This window comes from Enhydra lutris, unplaced genomic scaffold, assembly GCF_002288905.1.
Source record: "Enhydra lutris kenyoni isolate GAN:26980312 unplaced genomic scaffold, ASM228890v2 scaffoldscaffold15, whole genome shotgun sequence".
Classification (NCBI taxonomy): Eukaryota; Metazoa; Chordata; class Mammalia; order Carnivora; family Mustelidae; genus Enhydra; species Enhydra lutris.
This window is the reverse complement of record NW_019154099.1, coordinates 31,757,546-31,774,043: the sequence shown is the minus strand read 5'-3', so window position 1 is coordinate 31,774,043 and position 16,498 is coordinate 31,757,546.

The following is a 16,498-nucleotide window of genomic DNA, read 5'->3' as shown; positions in this document are numbered from 1 at the left end:
TCAGTTCTTTTCTGTGTAATTGAAGGCCTCTCAATTATACTCCTATAAGGTGCAGAACCTGAGGAAAGGAGTGCTTAATATGCAACCCCAGATCAAAATAAAAGAAGAGAGCTGTCTTCAAATCTGTGGTATCGGGCACAGTTAGAATTGTGATTTTTAAGGAACAAGATGGTCTTCTGCTCTTATTTTGAAAAAATGTCTTAGTTATATAACTTGTAACTTTAGATCTAAACATAACATCTTATGGGATCTAAATATCCATGAAATCATCAGAACCCCTAGAATTACATAATATCGTGCTCATATTATAAGACAGACTTGAGAAATAATTAAATGATAAGACTTTGAGTAAATTAATAGCTAGTATTTCTTGAGCATTTGCTATATGCTAAGCACAGAGCTAAATACTTAAAACTTATTACCTCTTTAATACTCAGAACAGCCCGGTGGAATAAGTATCATTTTCTTTCATGTTATAGGTGAAGCAAGTGAGGCCCACTTCAGTTACTCAGTTATGATGGCTCATAACTAGTAAATAACCAAATTACCTGATTTGAATTAAGGTTTTATCAGGAAACTTTTCCTTGGCTATGGTTGCTTAATTTTAGTTAAACAAAATTTAGCTCAGGGATTGTGAAAGTTAAAGGTATTATCTGTCTTTGCAGTTATTTTCTGATATCTTTGTTTCAGTGTCCTAAAATATACTTTTATTTTTGGCTTACTGCAAGAATTGTAATGGCTTTCATATTGGGCCTTTGGAGAATTCCAATAATTGAACATAGAGAGAACTCTGGTTTTTCCCATTTCAGGAAAAAAAAATTCTTGAAACTTTATTCCTCATCCTTGTCAAAATATCTACCACATGGGTCTTTTGTTTTACTGCATTTTATGGGGACTTAGCTAGAAAAATGAACCTATGAAAAAAGGCACTGAGTTATGATATGTTTCTTTTCAATCACGTCTAATTTGATCAAATTATAATTCTTAATAAATTGTCTTTTAAATGTCAATATTGAGGTTTGAAGAGTCCTATTATTGTCTACTAGGTCCATCACCATCAATAGCATCTTACAGAATATGTCCAATTTCATAGAAGGCAAATAAATAGTTATGGGGCTAATTGATAAGCATGAATAGACTCTTTCTAAATGACGTTATGTGTATCACTTAGCATATAACTAGCATAATTGTTGGCTATTATTCTGATTAGCCATTATAATAATAACTTATGTCACTCAATGTTTTACAACCTAATGGGGCAGATGGATCAAATCCAGAAACACATACATATATCCAAACATTTTCTAAACAGTCAGGTAAATAAAATGTACTTTGAAGAGCCATGTATGTTTTGTGCACTTGACCCATTTTTCCTACTAAATTATAAAACATTCTAAGATGTTATTATGTTCGCTTATGGTTTGTGGATTAAAAAATAATAATAACACCTTAAAGGTGTAGGATCCATTTTGTATATCTACACAATCATTGTCATGATCGTTAGCTTTTAATAACAGTGTTTCTGAGTTTGTATGATGCACATTGGCCATTTGCTTCAGAATAACCTGAGGCATTTGAAGAAGTACAGTTTTGGGGGAAAGGGCTCTTAAATTAAGCTTCCAGTTTCAAATGATTTAACATTTAAAGTAAATTATTCATAAGAAAAGTAAGTTTTCCTATTTGTTCCTTATTTTGCCGGAAATATTAGATTTGTTTAGCCTCTCAAGTTGTAGCCATCATTGTGCAGACTGCTACAATGTAACTACAGGAAAAACCATATTTAGGGACCATGGATAGGGTATGGTCCAAACTCTAGTGTTAAATTTTAGAAGGAATTTTCTTGAGAAAAAAGGTCCATGGTCACTAGTTTCAGAATAACTTGGGATATTTTAAGTAATGTAGATCCTGGGTGCCTGGGTGGCTCAGTGGGTTAAGCCTCTGCCTTCAGCTCAGGTCATGACCTCAGGGTCCTGGGATTGAGTCCCGAGTCGGGCTCTCTGCTTGGCAGGGAGCCTACTTTCTCCTCTCTCTCTCTGCCTGCCTATCTACCTACTTGTGATCTCTCTCTGTCAAATAAATAAATAAAATCTTAAAAAAAAAAAAAAAAAGTAATGTAGATCCTGAGTACCTTGGCAAGCCCACTGCACCAGCATCTAGGAGCATGGGGCCTAAGAACTTCTGTTTTAGGTAAACAAACTAGTGATTTTTACTCACAATAAAATCAGAAGGAAAGCTTATTTCTTGGCTCTTGAGCTCATAGCTGGAAGTGGTTAGAACCATAGCACATGAGTGGGGAGCCAGTACATGCTGGTATGACTCCTTCTGTGGTGAGTGATTCTTTATTAAGACAATGCAATCCTGGACAAGGTCAAAGAGCTCTGAGACTCTGCTTAGTACCTCACCAGCTGTTGTGGAGGAAAAATAAATTTTACTCTACCTTTCTAGGTTCTTGTCGGAGACCCTCCCTACCCCATAATAATAGATACAGTAATAAGAGGAAAACAATTTTAATTATGTATGCATATGTATACATGTGGGAGCCCTGCAAAGATATGAAACTCAAAGGCATTCCGGCAATTGAGGCTTATATACTGCACTGACCTAAGGAAAGGGATAGGGGTCTGGAACTTCAAAGGGGAGGAAGACAAATCACAAGAAGTTGAGAAGAGGAAATGTTTGGTAAATATATGTTTGCTTGCCACACAGACAAGTCTCAGATGAAAAAGTTGTCTCTGGCAATAACTCTTCCTGGTTCAGGCTGGCATTCTAAATTTTTTTAGGCAGATAATGGGGAGGTAAAAAGCTTTTCCTAAGTCCCCTGGGTCTTAACTGCCTTCAGCTGAAAATAATCCATAAGCAAATATGGCACATTTTGGGGTGTCATATTCTGTTCCCCTTTACAGCTCAAACCCCTTCCAACACACATCCCTAGAGGGCAGGAGTTTGGAATGGGCATGCATACAATGGGCCATTGCAAAACAGAAAGCATAAAATTGATGCTCTGAAAACAGACAGTTGCTTCAATTACTGTCCTGGTACCTCTCTGAATTATGAGGATTCAATGTTGCTAGAATTATTAGTAAACAGAAATTCCTAATTTAATTAACACAGGCTTCAACAGAAAACCTTTCTGTGTTCCGATTTTTGTCAATAACAGAAACTCAAAATCTTGGCTGAATTAATCAATATCATCAAACTGAATGCCATTGATTGTGATTCAGTAGACATACGGACAGTAGACATACGGACAGGATGACCATACAACCTGGTTAGTGTAAAACGGTTTGATACAAGCTGGATCTGGCAGAGTCACTCATGGTGCGTCTTTTGCTCTCAGAAGGGTTTTTGTTTGAATAATAAATTACGTGGCCATCTAGTCTATATACAGATATCTAGAGAAGACACACCAAAGTGTGACACATCCTTGAATTTGTGTGTATATTTTTAAAATAAAACGTATGATGTCTTTGTCATATGAAAGCTGAATTGTCAGGAAAGTGCTTTCCAGTTAACTGAAGTTTCTGGTAATTTGGGTTCTGATCTCATGAAATTTCCTTATGCTATATATTGGGCCTTTTGTTTTGGACATTTTAAACATTCCAGTGCCAGTGAATCAGAAGCACCTTATAATTCATATCCCCCAGGCACTAAGCAATAAAAGCAGGTTCCCTTACCCATAATTGGGAATTAAAGTAGTTTCGATTGTATTTAAAAGTCTTTTGGAAGGAACTGAATTGAAAAGTAGATAGGCCTGAGCACTCTGAAAGTAGCGGATGGAAGACAGATGACAACAAAGGGCAGATAAAAAGACAAGCAAATGATTTTGCTTTATGTCATGGAAGGCATTTGGTACTTTCTATTTAAAAGGCTCTTTGTGACCATTAATTAGGTAATCCTAACAACCTCCTGGTAGAATATATCAGCAGTATTATCACCTGCTGCAGATGCAAAATTTGAAATACTATAAGATTAAGGAGCTTTAGTGAGAATTGAAAGCTAATGAATGGTATAGTAAGTATTAGAACTGAATCTCTGTTGGGCAATCCTATCTGGAGTCCACCAGGCCAGAGTTGTCTGCAGTATACCCAACATACCGCTCTATGATTACAAAAGGGCACCCTGAGGAATGCCTAAGTCTGATAAGAAAAGATCAGCTCAAAGCTACTTTGAAAGCTAAATGGAATGTATGAGTCCATGAGGCACTGAAATGCTATCTTTGCCTCAGACTTCCATGGATGAAAGACATGGTTCACTTTCCCCTGAAAGTAGACACATACTGTAGAAAATCAGCAACTGGCCTTAGTAATAGACTTTACATTATATCAGCTTGCAACAAAGAGTAAATAGAGAGGGACTGAGGGACCAAAGCTTTTATGTTTGGAGCTGCAACTTTCCAGAATAATTACAGCTATGCTTGAAACAAATAGCTCACTGGGATCACCATCAGAAGAAAATCTTGCTGCCATGTCCTTAAACTCAGACAAAAATCTGAGAAGGAGCTAGAACTGGAAGAAAGCTCAGAATTAGTGAACCATTTGTTCTTCTACTTCACACAAACTAGTAAATTGCCAGTCACTTCCATGAAGAAACACAATGACAAAATGTCATTAAACAAACTGTAAAGAAGTAATAGATTAGATGACAAGCTTTTTCTAAATTCTCAACTAGTCATTTAGTATTGAGAGGTTCAAAAAGCTTCCATATTTTGTATTATGTTGAAATGGAAGTTCTTTAGAAGAAAAGACTCTTAACTTTTGCTTACATCAAAACTAATTCCAGATATATTATAAATTTAAATAAGAAAAGTACTGTAAGAAAATACATACGGCTCCACATAATTTCCATATAGATAACATTGTTTAAGCTTGTCACACGAAGTAATAGAAACATATAGGGAGGGTTGCCTGGATGGCTCAGTCAGGTTAAGCCATGGCCTTCAGCTCAGGTTATGATCCTGGAGTCCTGGGATCAAGTCCCATATTGGGTTTGTCATGTTTTGTGGGGAGCCTGCTTCTCCCTCTCCCTCTGCCTCTCCCCCTGCTTGTCCTCACTCTCTCTTTATCTCTCTGTCAAATAAATAAATAAAATCTTTAAAAAAAGAAACATATAAGAAAAAGATTGATATATTTTGTGTAAAAAATGACAAAATACTAAATAAACTTAAGACAAAGTATAACTTGGATATATGATGGGATGGAGGTGTTAGCTAATGCTATAGTGGAAATAATCAACATGTTGTACACTTTAAACGTACCTAATGTTATATGTCAATTATATCTCACTAATACCAGTGAAAAAAAGAAAAAAATGAAAAAAAAATACTTGGAGAAATAATTTCAATGTATCGTTAATGTTATTAAGGGATTACCATCATGAATATATTATAAGAAATCTTATAATCAGTAAGATAGCTAAATATCCAATAGAAAGGTTGGTGAATAAAATAAATAAAAGAAAAAATACTATTGACCAGTAAGAAATTTTAAAAATGCCAAACTCACTATTAATCAAAGAAAATCTTGTTTAAAAATATAATATGTACATGTAATACAATAACTAGATTGGAAAAGAAGAAAAATACTATTACTATTTAGTGTTAACATGCATACAAATAAAAGCATACCTTGAAGACTGAATTGCTAATTAGTAACAAATGTCTGGGACAGTAAAATATTATGTATCAAATGCTTTAAAAATATACATGCCTTTTGGTACAAAGATGTTTTTGAAAGAAATATATCTTGAGGGAAAAATCACCAAACAAAGATCTAAGTATAAGGAGTTTTAACAAAGCAATGTTCATAATATCGCAAATGATGTAAACAATAGGACATTGATTGACTAAATTATTATATGTTTATAAGGAACTACTAGTAGCCATTAAGGAAAGAAGAAGAATAGCAACAGAACTCAATCCTATGACCAATATTAGATTAGTTCTACAAACAGTGCTGAATTATTTCCCAGGAAGCTATATATCTTGGCAGAATGTTTAGTGGCCTGCCAACGTAGGTGTTGTCTTATCTACACAAAGAGAAATACTCGATGCTCATTCTAAGGTGAAATGCTTTGGGCAAAGCTTATAGCTGCTTTTTGGTGACATTCCATCTTTGCTCCATTGGTTGCCCTAAGGGCCCAAGCAAGATAATCCTGCAATGATTCCTCTAAAAAGTACTGGCAAGCTAATTTATCTTTGGAGAACAAGAATCATTTTTATTAAAAGAACAATATGTTGAAGTTATACTCAGTGGACTCAAAGAGATACAACGATGTCCTTTAGTCTTGCTGTAAAGTAGTAAATTGTATGGACACTGTATGGACATCCTTACGTTCTGTATTATATATACATCTGAATCCTAAACCTATCTGTACCAGACCAAGAAAAGGACAAAAATTCCCATCAAAATATTTGTTCACCTAAAAAGATACTAAATAAACACTATAATTCACTATTTCCATGTCTCTGGGATGGTTATCTGTTTTATTATAACCCGATTTCAGCTTCTCTTATTTAGGGAGAGAATTTTAGAATAGACAAGATGGATTCCCATACAGCTGTGGTTCTCAGACTTTAGCATGCATCATCACAATCACCGCAGAGCTAGCTATGACACAGATTTCTGGGTCCCAAACCTCAGAATGTCTCACTCAGCAGGTCTTGGAGTAGAGCCCAGCTTTACACTTCCAAATGTTCAAGGTGAGGCTGATGCTGTTGGTTTGGGTAGCATATGCACAAGCATGGTCAAGGCAGACATCCAGAAAGTGTGTTTGTCTTATAATTTACACAATTCTATTGATTTATGACATGATATGTGAATATGATTATAACATTACAAATTAACTTCTCCTATAGTTTTTGCATATTTTATACTTTAAATTAATTTAAAAAATAAATAAATTTAAATTAATGAATACATGAATTTCAAAGATTAGAATAAAATGAAGTCATTTTTTAATCCACGATTATAGTTAAACCAAGTGATTCTTCAGTTCCGTTTTATTCAAACTTATTTTTATTAAATTAACTGGTGGGTGACACAAAATGAGAGTGGAATCAGGTATATCATTTATTACTTCTTACGTCATTATTTGGAAATTCTTAAGATTAAAAATATTTCTACTATTAAACTGTACACTGATTAGGGAGTTCTGATGAAGGGTATAAGATGGATCCAGACAGTGATGGTCCGTATGTTTTAAATATACATATATTTTTAAAACATGTAAACAGAGGCTCAAAGAAGTCAGAATTTGCATAGGCAGCACAGCTAGAAAGGCAGAAAATGGTGCTCCTGGAGACCACTGTATGCATTTCCAGCTCCAGAATTCTGTGGCTAAGTTATTCTTTTTATTTTCTTTCAATTTCTGGAATCGACCATTCAAATACTATTGCAAGTGTTCAGTTACATATTTTAAGCCTAGCAGGCTTCTAAAATTTCCAGAATGACTACATCAGTATTAAGAATAATAGTGATTATCTTTGGGGTACAGAGTTAGGTCAGTAAAAGCATAGTGCGTGTGTGTGTGTGTGTGTGTGTGTGTGTGTGTGTGTGTGTGTGTGTCTGTTTGGGTGAGAACTGTCCATATTAGGACACAATGCTAATTTCTAAAGATGCATTATTAACATAATCATTATAGATTTCTTTTTTGATACAACCCCATAACAAAGTGTTTATCATGCTTTTCTTCTTTGTTGTCATCCACATTAAAAGTTATGTTTTTACCTACTCATTCCTAGAAATTCTCAGTATACACTTTCCTTTTTCCATTGACACCAAAACCTTGGCTCATTATAGAATTCCTAACAACATCCCGCTGATTGCCCTGCATCCCTTCACTCATCTGATCAGTTAGACATTTAATTTTTTAGCATGCTGTAACTGATGCGTATTCTATTTCAGGGATCATTTCTCTCATCATCCATTAAGACTACAAGTCTAATGTTACAGGGAACCCTTCTTCCTCTTCCTGGTTTCCTAGAGGAAGGATTTGGATACTGTTTTTGCCTTTCTCTGTCCCTTTATTCATTCTACTTCTGCTTGAGTTATCTGGAGCAATGTATCTGTTTGGAAATATCTAAACAAGCTTTGTTCTGTTCTAGCCTTATTCCTCTAGGGAGCAAGATGCCTGCAGTAAGTGTTAATTTTGTGGCTACTCCAGGGAAACATGGTTCTCTCCCAGGGAAGCCTCCACAGGCTTGTACTGCCTCGTCTAGGTGGTTAAGCCTAAAGAATTCCAGAGTTCAGGATTAGCAAACCCTCTTTCTTAACAGCTCTAAAGCCATGTCTTCTAATCTTGCCTCTATTAGTAATAAAAAAAAAAAGTTTGTGTCATAACCTGAGTAGAGAAGGGACATGCTATTGATTGTGGCCACTACAGAACCCAATACCAAGCATAAATCTCATTTTAATTTCTATCCCTCTGGGCTTTTATGGATTTTATGTTACTCATAAATCCCTATATTTCCCTTCCCACAAGGGTTATGGTTTTTCTTGTTTTCCTTCCCCATTATATGTGTATGTACATGTAGGTATCTCTATGATATATCTACACAGATACATGTAACTTTCTTTGTCTAGCTCCCTTTAAATACTGCTTTCCTCCTATTTTCTCTGGGTTCATTGATCTTCTTTCTTTTTCTTTCAGTGGCAAATTCATACTCAGACTGTTCTTCATCAACTTTTCCAAACTGAGGCACCTTCTTCTACTTCGCTGCAGATTCCTGAACAAAACTTGTGTTTGATATTTAGTACAAATAGAAAAGGCATCCATTAAGAGACAAGAGATAAGAAAGAAAATAACATCAACAATTAATCAGGATGACACACTATTAGAAAGCACTAATCAAAGTATATACTAGTTAATAGACAGATTTTATCTGCAATAAAAACTGGATTTCTACATTGTACTTTACAAAAAATAAGGAAGGCAGATTAAACAAGTAAAATAGCAAATTAATATACATAATACAAGTAAATAATAAAATAACAAGACATCAAAATTCTAGAAAGAAATGTAAGATTAAAAATCGCACATAGCAAAAGGTCTTGATTCACAGCAATTTGGCAATGCTTTTCTTTTTTTTTTTTTTTAAGATTTTATTTATTTATTTGACAGAGAGAGATCACAAGTAGATGGAGAGGCAGGCAGAGAGAGAGAGAGAGAGAGAGGGAAGTAGGCTCCCCGCTGAGCAGAGAGCCCGACGCGGGACTCGATCCCAGGACCCTGAGATCATGACCCGAGCCGAAGGCAGCGGCCCAACCCACTGAGCCACCCAGGCGCGCTTGGCAATGCTTTTCAAAGTGACAAGTGTATACACCCTTTTTAGACCAGCACCTCTTGTCCTAGGCTTCTTTCCACAGATACACTGGCATGTGTAAGAAATGGCACATTTTTTAAATGTGTCATTAAATGTGAACATTCATTTTAGCAATACTTATAGATGCAAAATACTAGAGAGTGTAACTGTCCTTCAATAAAAGACCAGTTCAATATTGGTACATAATTGGAGGCAAATTCAGCAGTTCAAAACAATGAGGCAATTTGGTGTTTACTAACAGACTGATTTATAGGATAATCTGTGAATAACTTGTTAACTAGGGACAGGAGATGTAGCAGACTACCTCTTAAGTAAAAAAGGTGGAAAGGTGGAAGGTGGGAAAAAAAGAGATGCATTTAGTTCTATAAGAGAAAGACAACTATCATATAATCTCTCTGATATGAGGAATTTGAGAGGCACGGTGGAGGGTCGTGGCGGATAGGGAGGGAAAAAATGAAACAAGATGGGACTGAGGAGGGAGACAAACCATAAGAGACTCTTAATCTCAGGAAACAAACTGAGAGTAACTGGGAGATGGGGGAGAGGGATGGGGTGGCTGGGTTATGGACACTGGGGAGAGTATATGCTATGGTGAGTGCTGTGAAGTGTGTAAGCCTGACGATTCACAGACCTGTACATCGCTGAAGCAAATAATACATTATATGTTAATTTTAAGAAGAAAAAAAAAAAGAACAAAGAAGAAATCTGTAGCTGTGGTTCACCCAGTTAGAGGAATCAATGGACTGGAACTGGAATGAGAAAAATAACTTTTCATCATATAATCTTTGGAACTTTTAATTTTGCTTGTTGCATATATATTACCTGTTAAGAGAGATATTTTAAAAGAACAAATCTGTATCTATAAACTCCCTCAAAAATTATATAAAATTTTAACCTTGCTTATATTCATCTTTTCCATTTCCCCCGACATCCCAGGATTTGTTTAAAGTATCTGGAATTTCAGCTCTAGAATGTTATTAACTTCTTTTAAAAAAGATTTTAATTACTTACTTATTTTAGGGAGAGAGAAAGAGAAAGACAGAGACAGAGAGAAAGCACTCAAACAAAGAGGAGGAGCAGAAGGAGAGGGAGAGAGAATCCCAAGTAGACTCCACACTGAGTGCAGAGCCTGACACGGGGATCAATCTCACAACCCTGAGATCATGACCTGAGCCCAAAGCAAGAGTTGGACTCATTGCTGACTGAGCCACCCATGTGCCCCCAGAATGTTACTAACTTTAAATTAAAAACATTTAGAACATTATGCTTCATGTTAGCAAAGGCTAAATATTTAAATTTTGTCTGTAATTCAGAAGATTGTACCTATGGAACATATTTACCCCTGACTGCAGTTGCTACTATCAAGTGTGAGAGCAGCCCTGTTTGAACATAAGTATCTAGAATCATTCTAGAGACATGTTCAGGAAGATAAATCTTAAGGAGACATGTTTTAAAGAAGACCTTGGTGGGATGCCTGGGTGGCTCAGTCAGTTAAGTGTCTGCCTTTGGCTCAGGTCATGATCCTAGGGTCCTGGGATCCCGTCCCACATCAGGTTCCTTGCTTGGCAGGAAGCCTGCTTCTCCCTCTGCCTGCTGCTCCCCCTGCTTGTGCTCTCTCTCTCTTTCTGACAAATAAATAAAGAAAATCTTTGTAAAAAAAAAAAGTTTTGGTAAACTTGCCAGAGTATTAATCATTACTTCTCAGTCTACAAAGGCTAGATTTGAGAGAAAGCTACAAGATAACGATACCAAACCCTGACAGTCTACATGACCATATAATACTTACTCTCCTTTCTGCCTGTGCCCCTTCTAGCAGACTCTTGTTTCTTGTTTTCCTTGCTGTTTCACAAGGTATCTCCACAATGCAGTCTGTTTCACCTGCTATGGTAGGTCGCAAAAAAGAACACAGTAGTTTTTAGCTTCCTCCATCAAGAGGTGGAGTCTTTCCGTATCCCTATGTCAGGGCTGCCTTGTGCTTTCTTTAACCGATAGCATCCAGTGACAGCGGTGTGATGCAAATTTGTAGCCTACACTTCTAGAGAACTTCTTCTCTTGCTGCTAATGGTATTCTGTGAACTACATGATGAAGCTCAGGCTAACCTTCAGGATGATCACAGAGATGTGGCCAATGAGACTTCACTGCCCTACCAGATAGTTGGTAAGAACTCAGAAGGAGAGACATCTAGTTGACCACCCACTGAACATAGACACATGAAGAGTCCTCCAAAGCTGGAGACTCACTCAGCTGTGCCTGGCCCAAATTCCTGACCCCAGAATCATGGTCTAATTAAATGACGCTGTTCTAAAACCCCTGAGTTTTAGGGTAGTTGGTATGCAACAAGGGCCACATTATTTTGGAGCAATTCTTCAGTTCTCACCTCTAGTGTCAGCAAGTATATCACTCTAATGATAAATCCTTCTCAACTCTTCTCAGGGAAACATATATGTCCATTCCTAAACTTTAGTTTTGATCCCATAAGTAATTTCTGAAACAAACAAATGAAATTCTTCCTTTTACTGTAGTCCCAGACTCTAAACACAAGTTCATCTCAGCTGATTCTGATTCCCCTCTGCCTTGTCATTTCTTTTCTCTCAACACATCCCTCCTTATTGCCAAGACTCACCTGCTCTAAGGAGCCTTTTTAGGCTCCTGGATCATCATTTCTCTTGGGCTAGTTATCTGTATGCAGATTGCTAACCTACTTTGGACTTCTTTAGAAGTGCTGTAGATAGTTTTCTAGACCAAGTTTAGTGTAAGACTGGGTTCTGAGGAATAGTAACTGAACTTTGAGACATATGATTCTCCAAAGAAAAATAGTTTTTTTGGTCAAATACATCTGGGATATATTGGGGTGAGCAACAGCAAACTGGTTTTTGTCCATCCTAAATAATTTTCTTCATAATGTATGAATTGTTAACAACCAAGAATATCTAAACTGATACCAAAGTAACCATGGCACCATTAACGTTTTACTGAACAGATTTTAGGAACCACTACCATAATATTGCCTTAAGCTTAAATGCATAAAAGAAAAAAAAAACAGTTAAACAAAACCTTTAATCCTTAAATGCCTATGTGAGAAAAACAAGAAAGAAAACTCACAAGTGATATGGAAATTAAAGGAGCTTTTTAATTTTTCTTAAAATTTGGTACCAGGAATTTCTAGAAGATGAGAATTCATTTAGATATTAGATCATCCATGTTTTGTAGATTATCCACATATTTGCCATTGTGGCTGAAATAGGTATCTTATATAAGATATGGCTTCATCTCTGATTAAGTCATCTCAGTAACTCCCATATTCATTAGAGTAAATGTATAAACATAACCATAGTATTCTTAAAAGTGAATTGTATGTGTGAGAGACTGAAACTAAGCTGCCCTGTTATGGGCCACAGTACTCTCATCTGACCTGAACTGATGACCAGTACACCAAGCATATTGATCCCTCGGGCTAGGAGGCAGGCCAGGCAACCGGATTCCAGGGTGATACTTTTGCCCCATATCAGCCCTTTATCAATTTACTTAATATGCTGGACACATAGTATCATCTTCTACATGTGCTATGAGAGAAAACTTTGGAATCCTCAAATTTTACTGTGAGCAAGACTCAGCTGGGGAACTTGTTAAAACACAGACTCTGAGGCCCCATCCCCAGAATTTCTGATTCAGTCAGCATGCAGTGGGACCAGGAATATAGATTACTAATAAGCACCTCAGATATCTCTGAAGCAGATGGTGAAAGAAGCTCTTTTTGAGAAAACACTGGCTATAAAAGCTGTATCTAATAGGAGGAGAAACAGAAATGTATGTATGTATGTATGTATGTATATGTATTTATCCTTAGAAACTTCTTTACTCCCATCCTATAAATGTGGGAGTGACACAGTCTTCCCTTTTGGATCTCCCTCTTACTCCTTAGGTGACCTATTCCGAGATCATGGTTTTAAACCTCATGTATGTGCTGATGACCCCCAAATTTGTATCTCCAGTCTTGAATGCTGAACATGGTTATTATGTTTTCTATGTGTCATCTCTATTTGAGCTTATGACAAGTAGCTCAAACTTGACATGTCCAAAGTCCAAATGTCTTTTATCCCCAAATCTTCTCTTTCTCCAGTAGTTCCTATTCCAATTAATGGCATCTCTGTCCTACATTCATGGTTCTTGCCAGAAGTCTTGGCATCATTCTTAATGTCATTATCATTTCTTCCCACCTCCAAACCATTGGTATATTCCCTTGGCTCTACCTTCTAAATATTTCCAGAATCAAAACTGTCTCATATTCCCATGGCTACTCTCTAATCTAACCCCCAAGGCTTCCCACTGAGACTATCATAATAGCCTACTATCCAATCTCCCTTCTACTCTTGCAATGTGGTCTCTACAGAGCAATGTGGTCTCTACAGAGCACCCAGGGTAAGTCCTATAGACTGAAACTTTGTGTCCCTAAAAGTCATACATTGAAACCTGATCCCCAGTATAATGGTATTAAGAAGTGGGGCATTTGGGAGGTGATCAGGTCATAAAGGCAAAGTCCACATGAGTGGGATTAGTGTCCTTAGAAAAGTGTCACCAGAGAGATCCCTTTCTCATTTATGCCCTGTGAACCAGGAAGTGGACCCTCACTGCCAGACACTGAATCTGTCAATGCCTTGATACTTGACTTCCCAGTCTCCAGAACTGTGAGAGATAAATTTCTGTTTGTATGTAAGCCACCTGGTCTGTGTTACTCTTGTTATTGCAGCAATGACGGACTAAGACAAGTAAGTCTTTTAAAACAGCAAGTAAAGCCTAAACCCAGTGATAGAAGAGAAATAATAAAGATTAGAGCAGAAATCAATGAAACAGAAACCAAAAGAACAGTAGAACAGATCAATGAAACCAGGAGTGGGTTCTTTGAAAGAATTAGTAAGATTGATAACCCCCAGGCCAGATTTATCAAAAAGAAAAGAGAAAGGACCCAAATAAATAAAATCATAAATGAAAGAGGAGAGATCACAACCAACACTGAAGAAATACAATTATAAGAACATATTATGAGCAACTATATGCCAACAAATTAGGAAATTTGGAAGAAATCAATGCATTTTTAGAGATATATAAACTACCAAAATTGAATCAGGAAGAAATAGAAAACCTGAACAAACCCATAACCAGCAAGGAAAATGAAGCAGTGATCAAAATTCTCCCCCAAAAAACAAGAGTTTGGGGCTGGATGGGTTCCCAGGAGAATTCTACCAAACATTTAAAGAAGAATTAATACCTATTCTTCTGAAGCTCTTTCAAAAATAGAAATGGAAGGAAGACTTTCAAACTCTTTCTCTGAAGCCAGCATTACCCTGATCCTGAAACCAGAAAAAGACCACACCAAAAAGGAGGATTACAGAGCAATATCCCTGATGAACATGGATGCAAAAGTCTCACCAAAATACTAGCCAATAGGATCTAACAATACATTAAAAGGATTATTCTCCATGATCAGGTGGGATTTATTCCTGGGCTTCAGGTTGGTTAAACACCCACAAATCAATCAATATGATACACTACATAAATAAAATAAAGAATAAAAAACATGATCCTTTCAATAGATACAGAAACAGCATTTGACAAAGTGCAGCATCTTTCTTGATTAAAAGTTTTCACAGTGTAGGGATAGAGGAACATATATCTATATCATAAAAGCCATATATGAAAAGCCCACAGTGAATATCATTCACAATGGGGGAAAACTGAGAGCTTTTCCCCTAAGGTCAGGGCACAGGACACTGCAGGGATGTCCACTATCACTACCATGTTCAACATAGTACTTGAAGTCCTAGACTCAGCAATCAGACAACAAAAAGAAATGATCAGTAAAGAAGAAGTCAAACTTTCACTCTTTGCAGATGACATAATACTCTGTGAAAAAACCCAAAAAACTCCATCCCAAAATTGCTAGAACTCATATAGGAATTCAGCAAAGAGGCAATTGGACAGCCACATGCAGAAGAATGAAAATGGACCATTTCCTTACACCATACACAAAAATAGACTCAAAAAGGATGAAAGACCTAAATGTGAGCAGGAATCCATCAAAATCCTAGAAGAGAACACAAACAGCAACCTCTGTGACCTTGGCCAGAGCAACTTCTTGCTATGCATGTCTCCAAAGGCAAGGGAAACAAAGGCAAAAATGAACTGTTGGGACTTCATCAAGATAAAAAGCTTTTGCATGGCAAAGGAAACAGTTGACAAAACCCAAAAACAACTGACAGAATGGGAGAAGATATTTGCAAATGTCTTATCAGATAAAGGGCTGGTATCCAAAATCTATAAAGAAGACCCAAAGAACAAAGAATCCAGTCAAAAAATGAAACAAGATGGGATTGGGAGGGAGACAAACCATAAGTGACTCTTAATCTCACAAAACAAACTGAGGGTTGCTGGGGGGAGGGGGGTTGGGAGAAGGGGGGGGGGGTTATGGACATTGGGGAGGGTATGTGCTATGGTGAGTGCTGTGAAGTGTGTAAATCTGGCGATTCACAGACCTGTACCCCTGGGGATAAAAATATATTATATGTTTATAAAAAATAAAAAAATTTTTAAAAATGGGCAGAAGACATGAACAGATATTTCTCCTAAGAAGACCTACAAATAGCCAACAGATACATGAAAAACTGTTCAACATTACTTGGCATCAGGGAAATACAAATCAAAACCACAACAAGATACCATCTCACACTAGTCAAAATGGCTAAAATTAATGTCAAGAAATGACAGCTGTTGGCAAGGATATGGAGAAAGGGCAACACTCTTACACTGTTAGTGGGAACACAAGCTAGTACAGCCACTCTGGAAAATTGTATGAAGGCTCCTCAAAGAGTTGAAAATAGAGCTACCCTAGCACCCAGCAATTTTTGAACTACTGGGTATTTAGCCCAATGATACAAATCTAGTGATCCAAAGGGGTACCTGCACCCCAATGTTAATAGCAACAATGTCCACAATAGATATAGAAACTATGGAAAGAGCCCAGATCCATCAACAGATGAATGGATAAAGAAAATGCAGTATGTACACACACACACACACACACACACACACACACAGTGGAATACCACTCAGCCAACAAAAAGAAAGATATCTTGCCATTTGCAATGATGTGGTTGGAACCACATTATGCTAGGCAAAATAAG